We start from the raw sequence: 24,579 nt of genomic DNA on the forward strand, positions 1-24,579 counted from the left end.
ATGAGAATGAAAACTGTGAGAGCATGATTCCCATTGGTGAGAATTTAAAATGCTGCTCCGGATGAACTCCATCGCACGTGTGCTAACACGACTGGCCCCGACCGGGGTACGTTCACAGAGTACAAGTAAACAGAGCGGAACTCGTAATTTTGCTCTCTGGCTCTCGCTCGCACCGGGTTTGGATCGTACATCGCGCGGCGTCGTCGGTTTGCTCGGTGGCACGCGGTACTGCGGCTTCGATGCAAGAGACCAAACTAAAGTGAACTTTTGTGTTATCATGTTTATTTATGGTGCAATAACAACCAAGTGTTAATGTGGAAATTAGGAAAGCTGTGCCAACAGACAGTTGCACAAAGAGAAGAATACGGAGAAAGCAAACAGTAACAGTGCCATAATGACTGTTTTATTTCCCCCAACTAGGTAATTGTCGTCGCACGTTGGATTGTTTGCGGAGTGAAGATAGAAGGCAACAAGTCGTGTCGTTTATTTCATTTGAGGTTGTTTATGAGGAAAGAACTAATGCGCGAGAATATGCTCCAAAGTTTGAAGAGAGCGGAGAGGCACAGCTTGCGATGATCTGAAGAAGTACCAAATGCCAGGGTGTGCTGCGTGATCGTTGTCGGACCTTCGAAATTATTGTTCTCTGTCTGATGGATGCTGGTCCTTAGGAGAGAAAGAGCCTGTTCTGCATTGCTTCGTGAATGGTGTGGGATTCTTACTGGTGTAGTGGGCACTTGTGAAGAAAACAAAAGTAAACTAGAAGACAAACAACGAGAAGAATAATTGCTTCAAATCGGTGTGCTGGTGAGGATTTGTGTATCCACATTTTTTACGCGTTCTTTTTTATTCATCTCCCATAATTATACCACAAATCTACGCGGCTATAGCGGAACCTGCTGTTTGTGGTGTGTTCACTGCCAAAAGAGAAAAAGCCAATGTGAGTGTGAATTTCAAGATTTCCTTCAGTCTTATTTTTCGGATTTCATTTGGTTATTTGAACGTGTGCAGTGCATGGACGAGTTCAATGTGAAGGCTTTCAGATCTATCTATGTATCTTTGAGGGTCTGCGGTGGTGCTGAAACGGTGATCCGCAGGTGCTATGGGGCGTTTTCATGCAAACAATAAATCCGAGCCAGAGCTGCTTTAATTGATTTTTTTGGACTGATGCCCATCTGTTCGAAAACCGCTTCACGATTTGCAAATTTCCTAATTGATTCTGGGATTTACGGTGCAGCAGCCCACGTGAAATAAAAAAAACGGGAAAACGACTAAGGTTGAATGGATAGGACTTGGTGAAAACAAACCAGCCTCGTGTAAACGGGAAATCAGCGCAAAACAGAAGAAAAACTAAGCCGTCGGTCGCCTGGGGAAACCCGACCCTAGTAGCACATATGTTTTAAAAAAGTCAATATAACTCATATATGACCAAATTTGGTCATATAAGAGTCACAAAAACTCATGTACAACAAGTGTGCTACTGGGGGAGGAATGGAAGTGTGTCTCCGAGTAGCAGAAACAGCAGCGAAAGGTGAATATTTAATTATACAGCGACGTTTTACGTTTGTTCGTTTGTTTTGGGTTCTAGGCGTTTATTTTTAAATAACACCAAAAAGACATTTGAGGAATTAGTTTCTGGTACTTTTTGGGGAGAAACTGTACTGCTATCCCCAAAACAAGCAGCGCAGGTTTTGTCGATGGACGTATTCTACTCAGAACGGATACACGTGCTTCGGTTGTCAACGATGTTATTTGCTCACGAATAAACTGCCTTAGAGGGGTTTACAGAGTTGATTTATGATGTTGGTGGCAATGGAGAAGTGTGGAAACGGAACTATGCAGCCGTGCGCATTCGCTGCCGAGGATGAGGGATAAAATATGCTCGATGCAGCTGAGAAATTACAGGAAAACATACGATGTCGAATTGATTAATTTGTGACACGTTCGGATTATGTTTTTGGAATTCGGTGAATAGTTTGTAATCATTGGAACATGGATGCATAGAGATAGATGCATTGCTGCGCAATTGAATGAGCTGAATTTTCATCACAATGTATCTACGAAAATATAAAATAATATATTTCTTCCATTTGAGATTTTGCTCTGAATTATCACATGACTCTTGGACCTTTGGAGTACATATTATCATACACCCAATGCCTCGTCCAATGCTTAGAGGATTCGGGTAGCCAGCACAAGGTTTAAAATAAGTTGATTGGATAACTTTACTTTTCTGAATCAGCTGATCTGTAGGAAAGCAGTAATCACCCTCATAGCGCCGAATGAAACACATGTGCTTGCTTCATAATCGCAAGAACCCACAGAGTGTCATATTTATTTATATCATTTACAAAAGCAGGAATTCGAGAATAAAAATTCGATCCCCTCACTGTCTTCACCGTGGGTTGTTATACATCCGCCCACGTTTACGTGCATTGTTCATCATTAAAAATGTAGCACCGAACCCGAACTGATCCGGAGTGGAAAATTTCACTTTCAATGCTAATTTGTTACACGATGACAAGCAACCGCTCCTGTCGAAGTGCTTTTTTTTCTCTGGGAAACAATAAACAGATGACTACCCGTTAGGTGTGACAGCGCAGCGCACCAATATGCAAGCCGCGGGAGGACTTTAATTAATGAAGTGTTTATGTTGGTTGCCGGGAACGCGTCTGTCACAAAATTGGAGAAGAATATTGCATGTGCTGTGAAACATGTATCATTTTTTGATAATTGCTTCACAGCTTTGAAATTCCTATGTAATAGTGATGTAATTGAGTTGATATGACAAGATGACAAGATAAAAATATAACAAGATAACACGATAACAATAGAACAATATATCCAACAATAAAACAATATAACAAGATAACAAGATAACAGGATAACAAGATACCAAGATTCCAAGATACCAAGATACCAAGTTCAATAATACACCTATGAATGAAGAGCTTCTAAAACTATGTTAAGGTACACCGGGGCAAGTTGAAACGGGTGGGGCAAGATGAAACAGGGGGTTATCATAATGTTTTCTAATGATGATAAACAATTTGATTGCCATAACACATAGTTTTTGATTCAAACAATCTTTTAGCGAAGGACAAATTTCTAAATTGTATTGAAATCCATTTCAAAACTTCGTGTTCCATCTTGCCCCACCCGTTTCAACTTGCCCCGGTGTACCTTATGTAACTTATGATTTGCCCTTTTCGTACCCCAAAGTGTACTGAAATGATATATGATCACTCAAAATACGAATTTACGGTAGAAGGCAGAGATGGAAACACTCTCATCTTGAATCAACTCGCGAGTGTAAAACCAACAAAGGGTTTACTCACGGTGCCGAGAGTAAGCCGTGTGTGAGTTTATTCGCAGCCGCTTGCTTCGCGAGTATGAAGCAAAATAAAAACAAAAACACTTATGAATTTCTATTCGCGAAGAAAAAGTGGAGATGCGGGAATTGCATTTTAGAGCGATTTTAATAGCAAAACAAGTAATTATCCATCAGATAGTAGTGTTTTGTGCTTTATTGTTCCTGAAAAGTAAATCTGTCGGCCGTGTAAATTCGTTTTTTTTACAAAATTGAAAAATGTTCAGAGCTGCTTCGCGAATCAATCACGAGTGCGACCAACTTCGTTAGCTCGCGAGTGAAGGAAGTGCGAAAATATTCTGGCTTCTGTTGTTCACGAGTAGGATAGCTTTACGTTTGTGTCTGCTCAGCTGCATTCCTCACTGTTTTCCATCAGCCTTCTACCTCGGAGATTCGAGTCACATATACAAATCAATTAAGTACGACCAAAGAAATGATGTCTGTATGTGTATAGGTACGTAATGTATGTATGTAAGTATGTATGTATTGTCTAAGCGCAAAAAAAGTTCACTCACTTTTAAGGCACTTCCCATTGGCCGATTTTACGGATTATAGCTCGAATCGAATCGGAATTATATCGCATTGTTGGCTATTGATAAGGCGTTCCGAAGTTATGGCCATTTTAGTGAACCGGACCAGCACCGGTGAACTGGTCATATATAAAATGATCATCAATGAAAACCACAAAACCACGATGTAGGCTATAAATTCAAGATTGCGACCTAAAATCCAAGATTGCGGCCATCAACTATAACAAACTGTTTTAAGGAGTTTAAGGCTCAAAGACCATGCAAGATGGGTTTAATTGGTATGTAGATGTGCTGAGTCAAAAAATGGTGACCATAATATACAAGGAGGCGGACCACAATTCAAAATGGCGGGCCAAAATTAAAGATGGAGGCTGTTTTAAGGAGTTTCAGGCTTTTAAGCCATGTAGTATGTTAAGCAGATTTCAGGAGTTCAAAATCAACGACTAGAATATGGTGTCCGACCATTTGGTCGAATGCCGTTTGGCCGAATCATGATCGAAAGAATTCATAGGATTTTTTCGACATTCCAACTACCAATATGATCAGAGGAAATATTTCCTTCTTTTAAGCATAGGCTATTTTTTTCTAGTTTTGACATTTTGGGATTAGTTGGCACTGAAACTGCTAAAATTTTATCAAAGATTATTCCTTCTTTGAACCATAGGTTGTTCTTTCAAGTTATTCTGATCAGTTAAGTTCATCATTCATTTTTCGACCAAACGGCATTTGGCCTAATGGCATTCGGCCTAATGGCATTCGGTCAAATGACCCTTTCGGCCTCTCGCCGCCAAACGGCATTCGGCAATGGTGTTCGGCCAAATGACCCGGAACCCTTGAATATGCAAGATGGCGACCCAAAATCCAAGATGGCAGGAGTTTTAGTTTCTATGGGTAATATTTTATATAAAGATGTCCGAAGATCAAAAAAGGCAACCAGAATATGTAACCGTTCGGTTCCCAGTTTACACTTGCTGGCTCCACCGCAAGTCCTTTTTCCATCCCCCTCCCGATTACAACCCTGAAAGTAAAAATTCAAACACAAACAGATGGCACTCACTTGTTGATGACTGGCAAGTGAGTGAGCCTGTTTCATTTTCCCCTTGTTTCGGACATGTACGTCAAACGAAAGTCGAACAGTTTGAGCGTGGGTAAATAGTACTCACTGATTTCAAAGGAAATCTGACTCATAGATGTCGCTAGAAGAAAACGGAGTTTAGGGTGTGGAAACACTAACAAATAGTACCGATGTGTCAAAAATAGTAAAAAAAAATAAAAAGATTGGTAAAAGAGGAATTTCTCTATAAAATCCCCCCATCTTGGCGGAGGAAATTCTCTTGTGAAGCTGATTCTCGAAAAGAATAGCAGTGCGCGCGTGACTCAAGCAAATTATTCGAGGTGTGAAAAGTTAACCTCGAGTGGTGAAAATTTGTCTAATTTTAGTTTGTTTTTCTTTAAATTTTAGAATCTATGTGGCATTTGTTAGTAAATTGTTGAAATCAATTGTTTTGTTAGTACCTACAAACAATTCGTATATTTGAGGTTAGTTGTGTAAAAATGTTGTCAATGTGTATATCTAAATCTAAAATGTATTAAAATTATCACAGAAAAAGTATCATGCAAGTTACATGCCACAAACCACAAGTAAAAAAACAGATTAAAAAGTGATAAAACATGAAAAAGGTAATTATGACTAGATAAAAAAGTGATAGTGTTAGAGGTTACGTTTGGGACGTCACGGGTACTAATCCAAGGTGATTAGGTCCATATTGGGCCTTTTTCTTTCCGTTTCGTTTATATGAGCTTCTAAGCAGTGCCGAAACCGGGCTCGTTAAGCTACTCGAGTGGACAGCGATGAAGTTCGACGGTACCTAGTCCAGAAAGTCCGATCTCCAAGCCACCACTGGATCGAATACCCCGGCATTATCAACCGTTCGCCATTGTTGCCACCAACGACGTCCAAGCCCATCCGCCATCTTTGCTCAACAACCAAGCATCGAGGTCCGTTGTCCTGAAGCGGTAGAACCATTGATGTCCCTACGGTCTACAGCCGACAAGCAACCATAGCTCGCAATCACCAACCAACAAACCACCCCTCCCCCCCTCCTCGGCTCGACAATCTGCTGGAAGCCGATGAAGGGGAATGCACCACCAGCGTTCGGCTATCGCCGGTTCCAAAGCACCGTCAGCGCTCGGCTACAGTCGGCCTCAAAGCAGCGTCAGCGTACGGCTACCGCCGGTCGCAAAACTCCGCCAGCGTTCGGCTGCCGCCGGTTCCAACGCCAGAAACACCTCTACAACCAACCCGCTACCACCAAGAATCCGGATTCGCACCCCTGCATGCTGATACAGATAAGTACCCTATTAAGTGACGATCCCGTAATAAACCATTGTAAATAGAATAGCTTCCATGGTAGCACTATATTTAGAGTGAGCAATCCTGGAATTACCGAATTTTAACCACTTTTGCCTTGTTCGTATTATCGGGGTTCGAAAAGGAACCGTCCAAGCCTCGCTTTTCGAGTGATTAGTTTCGGTTCAGCGTGTAAATCCTCTTCGTTAAGTTTGGACACTCTCACTCCGACAATAGTTCATCTATGACACAGTTTTCATTCTTTTTCGTTCCTGTTCCGATTTGAGTACCATTCATGCCCGTATATGTATGGGGAAAGAAAGTCATTCAACGACCCTGTAGATACCCACCCCGAGCTAGCGAGTTACAAATATACAATATAGCGGTCCGAAATTCAAGATGGTGGCCCATAGTTCAAGATGGCGGTTGTTTAAAAGGCTTTAAACAGGCTCTTAAGTCTTGCAATATGGGTATATTTGGTATGGAGAAGATGTTCAGAGTCCAGAAATGGTGACCATAATATCAAAGATGGCAGCACATAATCTACGATGGTGCGGCTGTTTTGAGGAGTTTTATGCTCTTAAGACATGCAATATGGGTATACTTGGAATGGTCTAGTGTCCAGAAATGGTGACCAAAATATTCAAGATGGCATTCAAGAATACTAGATGGCAGTTATTTTATGTAGTTTTGTGCTCAAAAAGCATGCAATGTGGGAGATCGAAAATGGCGACCAGAATATCCAAGATGACGACCCAAAATCCAAGATGGTGGATTAAACTTCAAGATGGCGGTTGTAGTAAGGAGTTTTAGCCTCTGAAACCATGCAATATAGGTAAAATTGGCATGGGAGCAAAATATCCAAGAAGGCGGTCCAAAATTCAAGATGACAGCAGTTTTAAGGAGTTTGGGCTATGAAACCTTGAAGTATAGGAATAATTTGATTCAATTTGTTAAAAAAAATGTCGACCATAATATCGAAGATGGTAGCCCAAACTTCAAGATGGCGACGGCTTCAAGAGTCTGCTTATAGAGTAAAAAAATGGCGACCAGAGTATTCAGTATGACGGCCAAAATATCCTAAATGCTGGCAGTTTTGAGAAATTTTAGGCTCCAATGCCATGTGAGTACACAGTATTGTTGCGATTTTGTCATTGTCTTTGCGCGACAGATCTTACTTTTCTAATAATTCCCTTACATTTGAAAATAACTCTCCCTAATTTTCTGTAAGTTGAATATTCAAAGCGTGATATGCAGCATTAAAAGTATTGAAAACGCGTGGACATGTAGTACAATGTTTAAACATTTTTTAAAGTTCGAAAGTTATAATAAAAAATCCTAGCTGTTAGCTCAAAATTCAAAACTTAATATTAGGGTAAGAATTCAAAATTTGAACTAGTCAAAATGTAATCATAATTAACTATTTTGAAATTCATTGAAATGACGTACTTTTTGGTCGAATATTGTCCCTTAAAAGATGTGAACAGCTTTCCGTAATATAATCTGATAACATTAACTTTAAAAGCATTGCAAAAAAAAGTTTTTGCCATTGAAAATAAGCAAATGAAAAATCACTGTGATTACACCCATTTCCCCCCAGAGAAAGCACATTTTCGGTGCTCCCACACATCTCATGCATTACATCACACGCATTAAGTGAATACGTCAAATGAGAGCTTACTTATCGTAGAATCGACCAACCGAATAACATTTCGCATTATTTGTCATAAAATTATTAAATTTAAGTGATTCTTACTTGGAGAATGTTATCTTATAAGTTGAACCATTTGTAATCTAAATTTGAACTAGTAAACGGAGACGAGCTTCCAGTGTTGACCTGCAGACTGCGCTAGTGGTTGCTTTGTTTCCTCTTGGGGGATGAAAAATTCCAAATTAACTTTCCAAATTCCTAAAGAATTTCGAACGTTCTGAGTTGAGATTCCACTGCCTAATGAAAAATAGATATGAAAATTAGCAGATTCATGTGATTTTAAAATGTTTAGCATGGAATTGGCTGTTTTTTTTTAGTTGCTCGAGCTTCTGCCGCCTGTAGTTCGAATTAAGATTAAAATTGGTTCAAATTATGATGACGATGGTTCAAATTAAGATTAAAGTCATTGTTGATGAAACATCGAATATTTCAATGAAATTCGGTGCAAATACAAACTTATTACCACAGACAAACAGACGTAACACTCTGATGATTCCCATCGTACACCGATTTAACGGTCTTTTTCAAAATTTGATAGTTGGCCAACTGCCCAACCGTGGCGCTCGCATAGTTTTTGTTCGAGTTTGACGTTTGCTCTCTACCGCCACCTAGTAGGTGGTCGGCCAAACATTGTCCCTTTAGCATTGGGCGAATATGTATCCGTGACTATGATTTGAATCGGAAAATGTTCGAAGAATTACGTCTGTTTGTCTGTGTTTTTACCATTTAACAGAAAGCTTATACCCGTGGCTTTCATGTATGGCCAAAATGTTTGGGATAGGCAACTTTTTTTCTCTCGCAAAAAAATTCAACATGCTATAACTTTTTATAGAGCGCATCAAAAAATCTCAAATTTTGACTGTTTGCCAACCTATTATATGTGCATCATTGGTACAAATTTGGGCTCGGTTGATAAATCTTTCGCAAAGTTAGAACCGTTCGGGTAAAACACTATTTTTCAGACAACTCATTTTTGAGCTGTCATATCTCGGAAACCAGTGAACCGAATTGAATGAAATTTTGAACGTACACTAACAATATGTAAATGCTTCACAAACTATTAAAACATAGGTACTTTTTAAACATTGAAAAAAGTTATCATGGATTGACACTTTTTGGATTTTTCTCGAAAAAATGTAATTTTTTCACATCAATGTCAATAAATTTTAGTGTTGATATCCAAAGATTTTCCACTTCTGTTCTCAAATTATCTCTAATCAGATATATTAGAGCCTATTTAGATTGAAGGAAGAACACATTTAATAATTTTTGTGGGCTTCGTGGCCGTGCGGTTAGCGGCGTCAGTCGTCTAGGCGTTTCGTTAGCCTCGGAGTGCGGGTTCAATTCCCGCTCCAGTCGGGGAAAACTTTTCGTCGAACGGAAATTTCTCCATTGGGCCTCTGGGTGTTGTCCGTTGTCTCGTGTTAGTTAATGTTCAGTCTGTGCAGCCTCTGGCTGAAGACGGTGTAGTGTCTTTTTTTTTTTTTTTAATTTTTGTGTGGTATTGTAAATTTGACTTATTTTCCTCTAAGGACTGTTCAATTTATAAAACGGACAACTTGCTTGTGCGATATCTTTTTTATTTTTCAATAAAATCGTCATCAGTTTTTTGCATAACTTTCTATGGGTATTCTCAAATGTAGGAAAAATATAACATTGAGCAAAATGTTCTTTATTGTGTAACTGAAGCGATTTTTGTAAAACATCAATAAAAACCCATTTCTCAAAATTCGACATAACTTTCCACATACTTAACATGCACGTTTGCATGAAGTTTTTAATGAATTGGAAGCTTATACTATTCTACTAAAGGTAAAGCTCAATAGTTGATCAGTAATAATGCACCAAGCAGTCTCTAGCTTGATATAGTGAGTTGCCTTGTTTTCATAGAAATTATCGAAAAAATGTTCATTTATGTCCTGTGTTGCAATAGCATCACGGATTCGGCTAAAAATTTGTCCAGAGTAGTAGAATATTGCTGTCTGAATGATACAGAAGAAAAATTTACTTTTAATTGTATTTTTCACCAAAAATTTAATCCATAAAGATGGTCATATTAAAAAATTTCATACTTTTTGCTCCATTGATGCAGATTTTAGACTCTAGCGAATCTTGTTATTATATATTTTCAACAAAGTTCGTCCTATGTTATTGTACACCTTATTAAATAATAATCGGATGCAAAATTTTTATTTCCAACATCATTGTTATGCAAAATTTGCGTTCGGTGGCATTGTTATTTGGAAGAACCTTCAAAGAACGAAACTGTTTTGATTACTGTGTCTGTAATGGCGCACAGTAACCAAACCAGCAATGCTATTAAGAAGCAGTTTTCTGCATTTGAAACCTCATTATTCCCACTTTCGACTGGATGCATAAAAAAATTGATTATTTAATATTTTCATGCCCTTTTTGCTTTACAATTGAATTTTATTCAAAAAATCGAATCTCACTTGAGACTTTAATATCTCAACACTTTATTTTCCAATTGAGTTTAAATTTTGCAAGAATGTTCATTACTCATGCTGCTGCAGCATGGCACATACTTTTTTGGTATTAAACACAATATACCATATGTGAACAGTAATTTTATAAATATTTTCAATTACCAGCAATCGAAAAATTCATCTCATTTAACACCTGGCCGATTTTCTATAAAATAAAACTATTTTTGTTCGATTCAAAAATTATTACTATAATGAGAGATGATGTACTGAACAACGCAGCAAGGGTGGTTAAATTTGAATTACGCGTTTTCTTTTTATAGCCTTGTAAAGTTGTCCGTTTTATAAATTGAACAGTCCTTATATGGGTAAAAATTTCAACCCGGTATAACTTAATTCGCCGTGAGAAAATATAACATTTTATAACGTCGTATTAAGTATCAATATATTGTTGATAAACGTTAAAAAATTCATTCAATTCGGTTCACTGGTTTCCAGGATATGACAGCTCAAAAATGAGTTGTCTAAAAAATAGTGTTTTACCCGAACGGTTCTAACTTCGCGAAATATTAATCAATCGAGCCCAAATTTGTACCAATGATGCACATATAATAGGTTGACAAACAGTCAAAATTTGAGATTTTTTGATGCACTCTATGAAAAGTTACTGCATGTTGATTTTTTTTTGTGGGGGAAAAAAAGTTACCTATCCCAAACATTTTGGCCATCCCCTGTACATACGATTTTGCCGTAGTAAATTATTTCCATGTGGGAGAAAAAATCACCTAAAATTTGCACTGCTTCAGAAAGCTGCAATATGGTTTACATTTTGATTACCTACGCTACGAATCAAATGTACCCATATTGCGCAGCTGCCTTTTTGTATTTTTTTTTCTTAAAGTCTAGTGGACAAAGTGAAATACCTGAATGGCAACAGGTCGAATAAACAGAAAAACACATACGATTTAATAACTAACCAGATCCAATCTAAATCTAATCCAAACAAGCAATGTTCAATGCTTCATTCAGCTTTTAAGACGTAGCGTACTCTCTTTAGTTCACTGGGAAAATAATCTAATTGGATCTTGCTAATTCAGAGAAGCAGCATTAGCTTAATATTTAACTGTACCAATCGATGAAATCGAAGAAAATTTTATCATTCCATGCGTTGTTTCATATGGGGAATCGCGCCACTTGGGCGGTGGTTCTATATTCGTCTGTTTTCCACTACAACTCAGTCAAATTTGAACCAATTGACACAACTTTTGGAATGTGGTGAGATAGGTATAGTATCTACCCGTGTACAACATTTCAAGTCAATTGGTTCAAAATTGACTGAGTTGTAGTGGAAAACAGACGAATATAGAACCACCGCCCAAGTGGCGCGATACCCTGGTAAAATTTTAGGTACATAATGTTAAGAATGTCAACGAAAAATAGAACCAGTTTGTTGGTTAACCAGGTTTTTTTGTCAAATGGATAAAAGCGATAACATATTACTTGGGTTTGGTTGAGATGGTTCCTCTAAGGCACAAACGAGAAAGGCACCATCACCGCTAGGTGGATTAATTAGGATTTTTTGTTATACATTTAAAAAGCCTCAAGGAAACCAAACAATCTGACAGGATCTTAAATTTGCGGCATTTTTTGCTGCATTAAAAAAAAACATAAAATCAGCTTCCGAATTAAATCCAGATTAAACTACGAATCCCTATAATTTCATGGCATGATGCGAACATTGACCTGACCGCAGGTCAGAAGTGCGCCACGTCTTCATCTCTCAACCTAAATTAGCAATCCTTTTTTTAGCTTATGGGGCATTTCCCAGTACCTATTTCTGTTTGCGTGTAGGCCCGTATGCAAAACAAACCTTTGCTCACATTTTTGTATGAACTATCACTCCAGTGCGTGTTCCCCTAGGTCTAGTCAAGCGAATAAAACCCGCGTTTTTTGCACGCTATAGGTACCTGTATCACTCGGCTAGATTGGCCGGACCGTGAAGAAATTATCTTCGGGCGATGATCGAACCGTTTGGTCGATCTCTCCTCCCTGGGCGGGATTCAGTGGATAGTTAATTATCTACGGTTCTTTTTGGTCCAGCTCGTGCTGTTTTTCGTCGTAGCCGTCGTCGTCGTCTTGTGCAAAGTCCTATATTTAAGTGTTCATCGCTGGGGCGATCGTTGCCGGCTGGTAAGCATGTACTCTTATTGGAGAAACGAGACACGCAAAGAGAAGTGAACCTGATCGGGAAGGGAATTGATTTATTTCGCTTCCGGTTTGACCGAGGGGGAGAAGAATAAATTACCACTTGACTTGCGAATGGCAAATTGAGTGCGAGTGTGGCTCTTAGCGAAGGTGGTCTGTCTGGCCAAGGTTGCCATTTGTGGATGATCATGTAGCTATGTAGCTAATTTAAATGATTTTATTGTATTTTCTTTTATTATGACCTTGGAGCACCATCTGGGGAAGAATGCACTTAAGGGAATGTGAACCACTCAGTCGTTAGTCATGATGCAATGTTGACAAATTACCTAAGCCAGCCTTATCGTACTCGTTCTCGCCTATCGGCATGTGCAGTGATTCAGGTACATTCATCACCATTCTTTTATTATGAATAATATCTACAAAGATAAAATTGAATAAGAAACTTCACACTCGGTTTACGGTGGCAGTATGTCAACCTCTATCGCGTTCCATAGTCATTTTATTCGAGACACGCATTGGTTGGTCCATATTCGCAAACTTGTTTTCCGATATGTTCACAACATGTCGTGCTATCAGCTCTCAGCTACTTACTTGTTTGTTCTTCCTGGCGTAACGTTCCAAACGAAACAAAGCTCAGCTCAGTGTTCTATGAGCACTTCCACAATTATTAACTGAGAGCTTCTTCTGTAAATGATCATTATACTTACTTACTTTCAGTCCTGATCACACATGGTGGTGCAGAGGGCCGAGTTGAACGATTTCCACCCTGGGCGATTGCCAGCCATCGCCTTGAGCTGTGGCCAGGTCAAATTTCTGTCGACTTGCTTTATTTCGTTATTGAGGCTGCGCTGCCATGAGCCTCTGGGCCTGACTCTGCTGCGATGTCCTGCTGGTTTCCCTGCTTGTAACGCTTGTTTGGGTCTGTCCATAAACTACGTAGACTCTTAGGGGGGGGTCTGGCCAAAGTCTACGCTCTATATAAATTTCGAAAATTTTGTATGAACAAAAGTCTACGAGGGGGGAGGGGGGGTCTGAGATGGAAGAAAAAAAGTCTACGTAGTTTATGGACAGCGCCTTTGCAGATTTCATTTCCGCCCCGGCGTAGAATGATGCCGACCCACCTCCACTTTTGCTCCCGAATTTCTGTCGCTATCGGCTTTTGCTGACATCGACGATGGAGCTCCAAGTTGGAGATCCAATTGTGAGGCCACCATGCACGAATTATATACCGCAGGCATCTATTTATGAAGACCTGCAGCCGTTGAGTGTTCCCCATAAACTAATACATTCATAAACTCGCAACAGCAGCCCTCGCCTTCTTGATCCGTGCACCTATGTTGATCTTGGGGCCGCCATCGGCCACCATGTGGCTACCAAGATATTGGAAGCTCCAACGATTTGGTCTTGTTGACGTTGATGGTAAGAACTGCCGCTGAGGAGCGATTGGCAAGATCATCGCGCTTGCTCTGCATATCAGAGCACCGTTGAGCTAGGAGAGCAACGTCATCAACCAGACAATTCGAAGTCATTTAGGTGCTCTATGGTAATGGGCTGCCATAGCAATCCACGATTTGGTTCATGGTCAATCGCACCTACCAGGATCTCGTCGATTACTATGAGGAACAGTAGCGGTGATAGGATACATCCTTGCTTCACTCTAGCAACGAGCCGGATGGGATCGGACAAGACATCGTTGTGCAGTACCCTGTACGAAAATGCTCTGCAGTGGCCGATGATTTTCTCAGGGACACCCACATGTTTTCGTGATTGAGACAATGAAAACCAGGTAGAGAGACTCTTAGAATTCATTGATTTGCTCCTGGATGATATGGAGCGTAACAATGTGGCCAATACAGGATCGTCCGGCACGGAATCCTGCTTGTTGCCGACGGAGAGTTGCGTCAATCTTATCCTTTATCCGGTTAAGGATCACTTTGCAGAGAACTTTGAGAACGATACACAGTAACATAATGTCCCGCGAATTATCGCATTTAGTCAAGTCAACCTTTTTCGGTATCTTTACAAGGGCGTAACCAGCTCTTCGGTCGGGGGGAGGAACTAGCACCCCTAGCATATTTATATCTATCATCTTTCCTGACTGAACGCAACACGATCACGATGAAATTGAAATAATATCATTATATTCCAAAATCATTATTTTACTCTTCAGCAGTCACGCTGTTTGTACAATTCGTTGAAAAAAGCTCACCTGTTCTACATAAATCAGCGTGGTTGCTGTTAGCGGTGCCCAATTTATGGAAGATTCAGGATTTTTGCTTGTGCATTATTACTTCTGAAGCTTATTAAATTGCTGTCGTTAATATCTACAAAGCTTTTGTAAAAAAATCATAGCTGAACTTTTTTTTGGAAATAACGAACTTTTCTAGGACTAACCCAGGGTTTTCTTTAAGGATTTCTTCAACATTTTCTCCAACATAATGGAATCCAGTCCGAGGGTTTTTCAAAAACATCTTCATAATGCTTCCCTGACTAATTGGAGTTCTTTCAGTGATTAAGATCTGTATTCATCTACACTGAGAAGATTTTCCGTATACTTTTTATGTGTGAAACTACATAATTTTTTGCAATTTGTGCCTACTTATAATCAATAAGGGAGACAAACATACTTTTTATTACGTTCAGCAGTTATAAAGTTTATGGCTGAAATGTTATGAATTTTAATTTCCCCGAAACATAAAATTTATACTGTTGAAAATGCTTTGACATCCATGTGCACAACAGAACATGTGCTCGATGAACAAATTGAGATTTGAAATTATGAAAAGAAATCCACGTACTCCGGTGAGACTCGAACTCACGACTCCCAATTCGCTAGACGGGCGCTTCTATTCCTTCAAGCTACGGAGTCACTCGACTATCTCCGTCGCCAGCAGGCCTAGAACTGAACTCGATTCCACAATCGCACATGGTTATCTTCTTTTCACAATCCAAACCCCTTTCGGATGGGATTAGATGAACATCTAACACATTGTCTGTTGTGCACATGTATGTCAAAGCGGGAGAGGAAGTTATTTTTAATTGTCGAGAGCTTCGGGCACTGCCTTCCAATCACTTATTGGTATGGCAATTAGTGTGCAGTCGGACTCTCGACGGGTCGGTCCTCGGCCGACCGAATACGGTAAGGGTGACCGTAGCACCTTACAAATGTCAATTTCTTGATTTTGCTTTGGCTGACCAAGCCATGTGGGAAATTACACTGTTGAAAATGCTTTGACATCCATGTGCACAACAGAACATGTGCTCGATGAACAAATTGAGATTTGAAATTATGAAAAGAAATCCAGGTACCTAATCAAAGCTAAAACAGCTTTTATGATCATTATATGCACACAATTAGAATTAAGGATAACAATGTCTTATAAATTATATAGAAAATAGCCTTATATACTTAAAGTTTGGATTTTTATCAGTGTAAGAATAAACTTTCAGTAGTATCAGTGGCGTAGCCAGAAATTTTCTCTGGGAGGGGTTTTCAACGGTCAATGATACCTTTTTTGATTTGACATTTACATTTTGTAAACAGTAGTGAGCAATTGTATTCGTAGTTTGAAAATAGCGGCGCAGCCGAAAAATGTTTTCGTCGCAAAGCGCTTTATACTGAAAATTTGTTCCACAAATTTTGGCTCTGGGGGTGTGTTTAACCCTAAACCCCCCCCCCCCCCCCCCCCGTGGCTACGCCAGTGAGTGGTACTGTTCCGAGTGCATCTTTGCTGTAATTTTCATAAACATAGTTATATTTACTCAAATACTACACTAATATCAAAGAATAATTCTACAGAAATGAAGATGATGAAGCTGGGCCTGTTAGTGGAATATCTGTAAGTAAAATGAAAATCGGGTTAAGGACAAACGTCTTGAACTCCCGCTTCAACAGTGCATCAGAACTTCAAACGCACAAATCTCAAGAAGCAAGCTTCAAACAACAGTGCATTTTATTATTCTGTTCTTGCTCACTTGTAATAAGCTTAAAGTAAAAAGATCAGGTACGCTAGTTTTGTTTACGAAGAGATTTGTGCGCTCGAAATCGTGAGTAGGTGCCAAAGTCGGCCATTGTGGCGGCCATTTTGGGATCCTAACAAGTCTGTCCTTAAGTACTGTTCCTTTTAATTTTACTAAGAATTTGCATCCTTTGACAGATACGTATTTCGACCTCAACTGTAAGGTCGTCTTCAGTGTTTCGTACATGGCTCGACTTGAAGTCTTAATTCGAAATAGGGTATCGGGATGCTTCGTTGGCATAGCCCCCTCGTTCGGCCTATCTCAATGTAAACCAAAAACTCAAACAAACACGCATAACTGGATATCGGAAAAGCTATGCGCCAAACAACTGTAACATTTCGTTTCAATTTTAGCACTTTGGAGCATTAAAATTGAATGAAAATGTCACTTTGTTTAACTTTTGTAGACGCCATGATTCTTCTACTTAGTGGGTTGTCTATACACATGATCATAAATTGCATGATTTTGGAACATTTCGAATTGACTTTTCAATAACTGAACATTTGATGCGACGGTTAAAGATGCTATTTTGAACTTGTGTATTTGTTTTAAACGAATAATAACTATTTTACAAATTTAATGTGGGCCGAATATTGAGGACATTTTTTTCACTATGTACCCAAATCTTGGCCCATCAGTAAAGTGACGTCAAAAACAACGATAAAAAGACGTCAACAACATTTCTTGCGTAAGAACCAGAAAGAACGAACAGGAAGAAAGATTTTGAGTACGGTGATTGTAAAAATATAACACAATAATAGGGTTGCGTTGTTTTCGTTACTAGATTAAGAAAGAACTTTAGTTAAAGTGATTTATTTATAGTTTTTTGAAAATTTATCTCCGAAAATGTAATTTAAAGTATGATTGGTGAACAAACAGAGATAATACTTCAGCAGAAATATTGAAAAAATGAGATAATAAGTGGTTCTAGTGCATGAAAAGCAATAGGCCAACGTTGTATCCACTAATAGGCCAATTTTTGTACCATAGACCAACGTTGCATACCATCGCATCGAATCTTTTCAGCTTAATTAAGTAAATTCTTGAATATTTACGTAAGTTTACTTCCAATTGTTGAAACATGCATTGCCTAGAGTGTGTAATAGGGTCAACATATTATTTCTAGTGCTATTAACTCATAAGTTATGGTCAAAATGGTCAAATTAGGCCAAGGAATGGTACACATACCCTACGTATTTGTCAAAGGATGCAAATTCTTCGTGGAATTGAAAGGAACAGTACTTAACCCTTTATAAGGCCGAGAAAACCAGGCACGGAATCCACTCGTTCTACATTGGAATATAAAGTACATGTGGTGTAATGAACAAAAACGATTTTATTTTCAAAAAATTCGATGGTCGATTTTGTATGAAAAAAATTGCTCTAAATTTCAACTTTTTGTCAACAAAGTTTAAAATGTTGTTATTTTGTGATGCGTTTATCAATCATGCTGATTTTTTGAAAAGTTATTGCCCCAATATTCATGAGTTACATCATTGTAACTACTATGTGTGGATTTGAACTCGATTGGCCAATTATTTTGGACGATATGGTAATTTTAGTATATGTTCATTAATAATAGTACATTTTTTCAAAAGGCTGAGTTCCTAAAAGTAATGAAGCAAGAAGTTAAAATGTTAATAAAAAAAGAAAATCGCGTTAAGTACTGTTCCTTTGAATTCCATTAAGAATTTGCATCCTTTGACAGATACGTATTTCGACCTCAACTGTAAGGTCGTCTTCAGTGTCTTGTACTTGACTCGACTGAAATGTTGTTCAGAAGTATAAGGAACATAGGCCTTTCATTCCCCATCATTTGATTTTCAATTCGCTCACCACAACAAAAGTTCGAGCTTATAAACCTTTATGCACCCAAAAATGGCAGTTTTTGGACAGATATTTTGTTCTAAAAAAAAGTCCATTCATATTTGTTATGGCTCAAAAAATCATGAGTGTTCACAAAGGCCTAATGTATCCATCAGTTAAAACAGAAGTTGTGAAAAATTTCCAAACGAACAGAAAAAAAATTGAGTATAAGGTGGCAATATAGTTACCACTGCCTTATAAAGGGCTAACCTTTTTCCTTCAAGAATGTCAAATGACTTATTCCCGGAAGGATCCTTGGAAGAATTTTTGAAGGTATTCTCGTAAAAGCCTTCAAAGCATTTTTGGATGAAACCCTCGAGGTATTCTTGAAGGGAATCCCTAGAGGAATTCTTTAAGATTTTTTTGGATGTATTTTCGGATAACTCTCAAATACTGGAATTCTTGGAAAAACTCTTGAACTCACCTGGAGGAATTCCTGGATAAATTGCTGGAATGCATTTTAAAAAAAAAGGTATCTAGAGGAATTAAAAAACAAACTTTTAGAGGAATACCTGGTGTATTCCCAAAAGAAACTCCGGAAGGCATCCCTGTGAGGATTCCGAAAGAGTAAATTCCTAAATGATTCCCTGGGGAAATACTTGAAAAAATCCCTGTAGAAATTACCGTAAACCGGGGTCAAATTGATCAGCGGGGTGAAATTGATCACTCGGGTACTACATTGTAATTCCATACTAGGAACTCTTAAGCGTCGTAATGATATTAAACTTTTTACGTCATCTGATCCGTAGATGTCTAGAGATGAGTGTAGACTTTGAATTTTTTAGAAAAAAATTAGATTTGCTTTATTTTTTCAAGGAATTTACAATGTATTCCTCATTTAGTTAAAATCATTGCTTCTAAACAATCAATTGCTAATAGGACTTCCCGTAAATTCTCGGTTTTAACTTTTTTGTGGAGCCTTCGTAGGGATGTAATGCAGCTAATCAGAAAATGAAATAGTCATAAAAAGTTCATTTTTTGAAGAAATAGTCATTTTTTGGGATAGAAGTCACTTATCTTAAATGAGAGTCGGTTTCCACGGTAGGGCGATGGAAGTGCGAGTGAAAAACAGGGTTCAGAATCGCGCTACAATATTCGTTGGTCAGTCGGTTTTCTCGGTAGAGCCATGCAAGCGATAGTGTGGAATGCGGAATCAGATTAGCTTGAGAATTTTCGAATGGCTGACAATTTTCAGGTAAGAGTGATGGGGGCGCGAGTGAAAAATCCGGGATCAGAATCGCGCTACAATATTCGTTGGTCAGTCGGTCAGTCGGTTTCCACGGTAGGGCGATGGAAGTGCGAGTGAAAAATCCGGGTTCAGAATCGCGCTACAATATTCGTTGGTCAGTCGATTTTCTCGGTAGGGCGATGGAAGTGCGAGTGAAAAATCCGGGTTCAGAATCGCGCTACAATATTCGTTGGTCAGTCGGTTTTCTCGATAGGGCGATGGAAGTGCGAGTGAAAAATCCGGGATCAGAATCGCGCTACAATATTCGTTGTTCAGTCGGTTTCCACGGTAGGGCGATGGAAGTGCGAGTGAAAAATCCGGGTTCAGAATCGCGCTACAATATTCGTTGGTCAGTCGATTTTCTCGGTAGAGCCATGCAAGCGCGAGTGTGGAATGCGGAATCAGATTAGCTTGAGAATTTTCGAATGGCAGACAATTTTCAGGTAAGAGTGATGGGGGTGCGAGTGAAAAATCCGGGATCAGAATCGCGCTACAATATTCGTTGGTCAGTCGGTTTTCTCGGTAGGGCGATGGAAGTGCGAGTGAAAAATCCGGCTTCAGAATCGCGCTACAATAATCGTAGATCAGTCGGTTTCCACGGTAGGGCGATGGAAACGCGAGCACGAAATCCGGGATCAGTGGTCATCGTGATCAAATAAATCATAATCGTGATGAAGACCGCGACGTGTATTTCCATATAACTAGTGGATCATATCACCTAACAGAGGTGGCTCCTGGAAAATTATGGACGAGAACAGCTTTCCCGGGAAGCTGACTAGACTGATAAGAGCAACGATGGACGGTGTGCAGAACAGCGTAAGGATTTCGGGTGAACTATCCAGTTCATTTGAATCTCGACAGGGACTACGACAAGGTGATGGACTTTCCTGCCTACTATTCAACATCGCCCTGGAAGGTGTTATGCGACGAGCCGGGCTCAACAGCCGGGGTACGATCTTCACGAAATCCAGCCAATTTGTATGTTTTGCGGATGACATGGATATTATTGCTAGGACATTTGGAACGGTGGCAGAACAGTACACCCGCCTGAAACGTGAAGCAGCAAAGGTCGGACTGGTGGTGAATGCGGCTAAGACAAAGTACATGCTGGTAGGTGGGACTGAGCGAGACAGGACAAGCCTTGGCAGCAATGTTACGATAGACGGGGATACTTTCGAGGTGGTAGAAGAATTCGTCTACCTCGGTTCCTTGCTAACGGCTGACAATAACGTGAGCCGTGAAATACGAAGGCGCATCATCAGTGGAAGTCGTGCCTATTATGGGCTCCAGAAGAAACTGCGGTCAAAAAAGATTCACCCCCGCACCAAATGTACCATGTACAAGACGTTAATAAGACCGGTGGTTCTCTACGGGCACGAGACGTGGACGATGCTCGAGGAGGACCTGCAAGCACTCGGAGTTTTCGAGCGACGGGTGCTAAGGACGATCTTCGGCGGCGTGCAGGAGAACGGTGTGTGGCGGAGAAGGATGAACCACGAGCTCGCTGCACTTTATGGCGAACCCAGCATCCAGAAGGTAGCCAAAGCCGGAAGGATACGGTGGGCAGGGCATGTTGCAAGAATGCCGGACAACAACCCTGCAAAGTTGGTGTTTGCTAACCATCCGGTTGGTACAAGAAGGCGTGGAGCGCAGAGAGCACGATGGGCGGACCAGGTGGAGCGTGATCTGGCGAGTGTTGGGCGTGACCGACGTTGGAGAGCTGCAGCTGCAAATCGAGTATTATGGCGGCAAATTGTTGATTCAGTACTATCATGAATTTGATGTTAACTAAATAAATGAAATGAGGTGGCTCCTAGATCCACACCTTACCCTACCCTACTAACCACCATTCCTTCCCGTGACAACTGTGGGGATGCTGTGGATTCCACGGTTTCTAGTAGCAACGGTTGTCGAACTAACATTCCTTCCCTTTCCTGATGACCGTAAGGACGTGGCCAGCGCCGTTATTGACTTTAAATAGCTGAACTCTCGAATTGTGCACATTGAGAATGGTTAGCTAGTCCCAAGCTTTCACATTCATTGGCTCTCTGTGCAACTTCGATTGTTCTGGTCAATCACGGAGTAGCAACTACGATGTGTACGGTTATCTTTGCTTTGCTTTTGCTTGCTTTGCTAGAAATCACTTATCTTAAATGAAATTGCCTACCTTTAGGCGTTTAAGGAAAAATTTCAAAATTTAATTTTGCATTTAAAGTAATAAATTCACTAGTTGTAAGATATTAGCGTTATTCGGTTTTGAAAGAGCAAAATTAACCGGTGAAGGAAATTTTCCTTTCCAACCGATGCTTAATTGTATACTGATCAATTTCGCCCCAAAGTGGCATTCCAATATTTTGATATTTGAAGTTATTCAACTTAAAGTTTAAATTTGTTGAACAAAATTCTGTCACATGGTTCCATGGAAATCCTCTGGGTACTGGTTTTACAGAAATTCTTTTGGCATTATTTGAACAGGCACTGATGTTATCCGCAAAAGTTGTTTTAAAGTGATCAATTTGACCCCGGATTACGGTATTGTAAGAATATCTGATGAAATCCTTAAGTAAAAAAAAAACTGCTGGAGGGATTCCTGAAAAAGTTTAGGGAAAATTCTAAGGGATATATTTGGATAAATCCCTACACAAATTTTCGAAAGAGACCCCTTGTGAAATACCGGAAGAAATCTTAGGATAAGTCCTAAAACAATCGTTGGATGCAACCCGTGAGACATTTGAGGGGGAATTTTTAATGGAAGCCCTTGTCATTTTTTTTTAAAGAATCCCTGAAGTATTTTCTGAAGGAACGCCCTCAAAAAATCCCCGAAAAAAACTCATTGGGGAATCTTTGGAGGATTTCCTGAAAACATCAATTGATAACTTGTCAAAGAATTTATTGAAAAAAAAAAATCTCAGGTTTCATCTCCTGAAAGAATTGAAGAACGAATTTCTGCAGGAATTATTTTACATGAGCTGCAGGGGGTATTCTCTAAGGAATTCATGGATGGATTTCTAACCAAATCCGTGAATGAACTTCTAAAGGAGTTCTTGGAGAAAATTGTGAAAAAATTCCTGTACGACTTCTTGGAGAAATTCTTGAATCTTGTATGCATTCCTCTAAAAGTATCTCATAGCATTCCAATACGAATCACTGGAGAAATTCCTCTATAAATTCTTGAAGTAATTCAAAAAAGTCTTCTGGTATTCCTGCAGACATCCAGGGAGGTGCATCCAAATTTTATGAAGCTAGGGTTGGTGTTGCTTGATTTACTTATTCATTTTACTTTGCTGAACAGCAGCTTACACATATGTAGTTTACAGTATCAACATGTAAACCAACCGACCTGTCTTCAATCTTGCTAGACTCGAGCAAGGTACGTCGTAGTTGAAAGTAAGTCCGACAGCCTGTCTTGTTAACTATTTATTTTCATTCGCTCTATAGGGGGAACCACTCCACCGACAATTACCGCAACCGACCAGATGACCGGCGGCGCGGCCCAGCCAAGCGTTCTCAGATCTCCGATACAGAACAGATGTGGATATGCCTGCCTATCTGACTGAACTTAGATATAAAATTCAAATGGAGCAAGTGCGCTCGACTCTTGACGAGAGTCAACAGAGATCGGAAATGGGTGATTAACTCATTGCACACTGATTTATGTGAATTCGCGGTTGATTCTGTGTGCACGGGTGACATGATACTATAGGTATATAGAGGCTAGGTGAGTTCATGGTGTGATGATAACTGATTACAAGCCCGACAATTAAAGTCACGCTGATCAATCTTGACATTCTAGAATGCTAAAGTTGTCAGAAGATTGCATAGAACCCATCTAATTAAAATTCCTTTTCATTTTACAATACCTCATGACTTTTCTGAACCAATTAGAGGTGAGTGATTGAATAGTTGAATAGTTTGAAGTCGTTCAGTTTGGATGCTCATCACTTAACAGAACCTTAACGCATCGAAGTAACCCTCGAGGTATTCTTGAAGGGAATCCCTAGAGGAATTCTTTAAGATTTTTTTGGATGTATTTTCGGATAACTCTCAAATACTGGAATTCTTGGAAAAACTCTTGAACTCACCTGGAGGAATTCCTGGATAAATTGCTGGAATGCATTTTAAAAAAAAAGGTATCTAGAGGAATTAAAAAACAAACTTTTAGAGGAATACCTGGTGTATTCCCAAAAGAAACTCCGGAAGGCATCCCTGTGAGGATTCCGAAAGAGTAAATTCCTAAATGATTCCCTGGGGAAATACTTGAAAAAATCCCTGTAGAAATTACCGTAAACCGGGGTCAAATTGATCAGCGGGGTGAAATTGATCACTCGGGTACTACATTGTAATTCCATACTAGGAACTCTTAAGCGTCGTAATGATATTAAACTTTTTACGTCATCTGATCCGTAGATGTCTAGAGATGAGTGTAGACTTTGAATTTTTTAGAAAAAAATTAGATTTGCTTTATTTTTTCAAGGAATTTACAATGTATTCCTCATTTAGTTAAAATCATTGCTTCTAAACAATCAATTGCTAATAGGACTTCCCGTAAATTCTCGGTTTTAACTTTTTTGTGGAGCCTTCGTAGGGATGTAATGCAGCTAATCAGAAAATGAAATAGTCATAAAAAGTTCATTTTTTGAAGAAATAGTCATTTTTTGGGATAGAAGTCACTTATCTTAAATGAGAGTCGGTTTCCACGGTAGGGCGATGGAAGTGCGAGTGAAAAACAGGGTTCAGAATCGCGCTACAATATTCGTTGGTCAGTCGGTTTTCTCGGTAGAGCCATGCAAGCGATAGTGTGGAATGCGGAATCAGATTAGCTTGAGAATTTTCGAATGGCTGACAATTTTCAGGTAAG

General features: G+C 39.5%; 1 protein-coding gene and 1 long non-coding RNA gene across 2 annotated transcripts in view; one reads left to right on the top strand and one right to left on the bottom strand.

Annotated features, from left to right (window-relative positions):
* LOC109430537 (uncharacterized oxidoreductase YoxD) overlaps positions 1–24,579 on the bottom strand; it is a 99,775-nt gene that overhangs the window by 10,082 nt on the left and 65,114 nt on the right. The window lies entirely within an intron of this gene.
* Positions 3,232–5,436, top strand: LOC134287263 (uncharacterized). Its single transcript, XR_009997167.1, has 2 exons — positions 3,232–5,292; positions 5,360–5,436. It is a non-coding gene; the product is annotated as an uncharacterized LOC134287263 (long non-coding RNA).

The sequence above is a fragment of the Aedes albopictus genome, chromosome 2, assembly GCF_035046485.1.
Source record: "Aedes albopictus strain Foshan chromosome 2, AalbF5, whole genome shotgun sequence".
Lineage (NCBI taxonomy): Eukaryota > Metazoa > Arthropoda > Insecta > Diptera > Culicidae > Aedes > Aedes albopictus.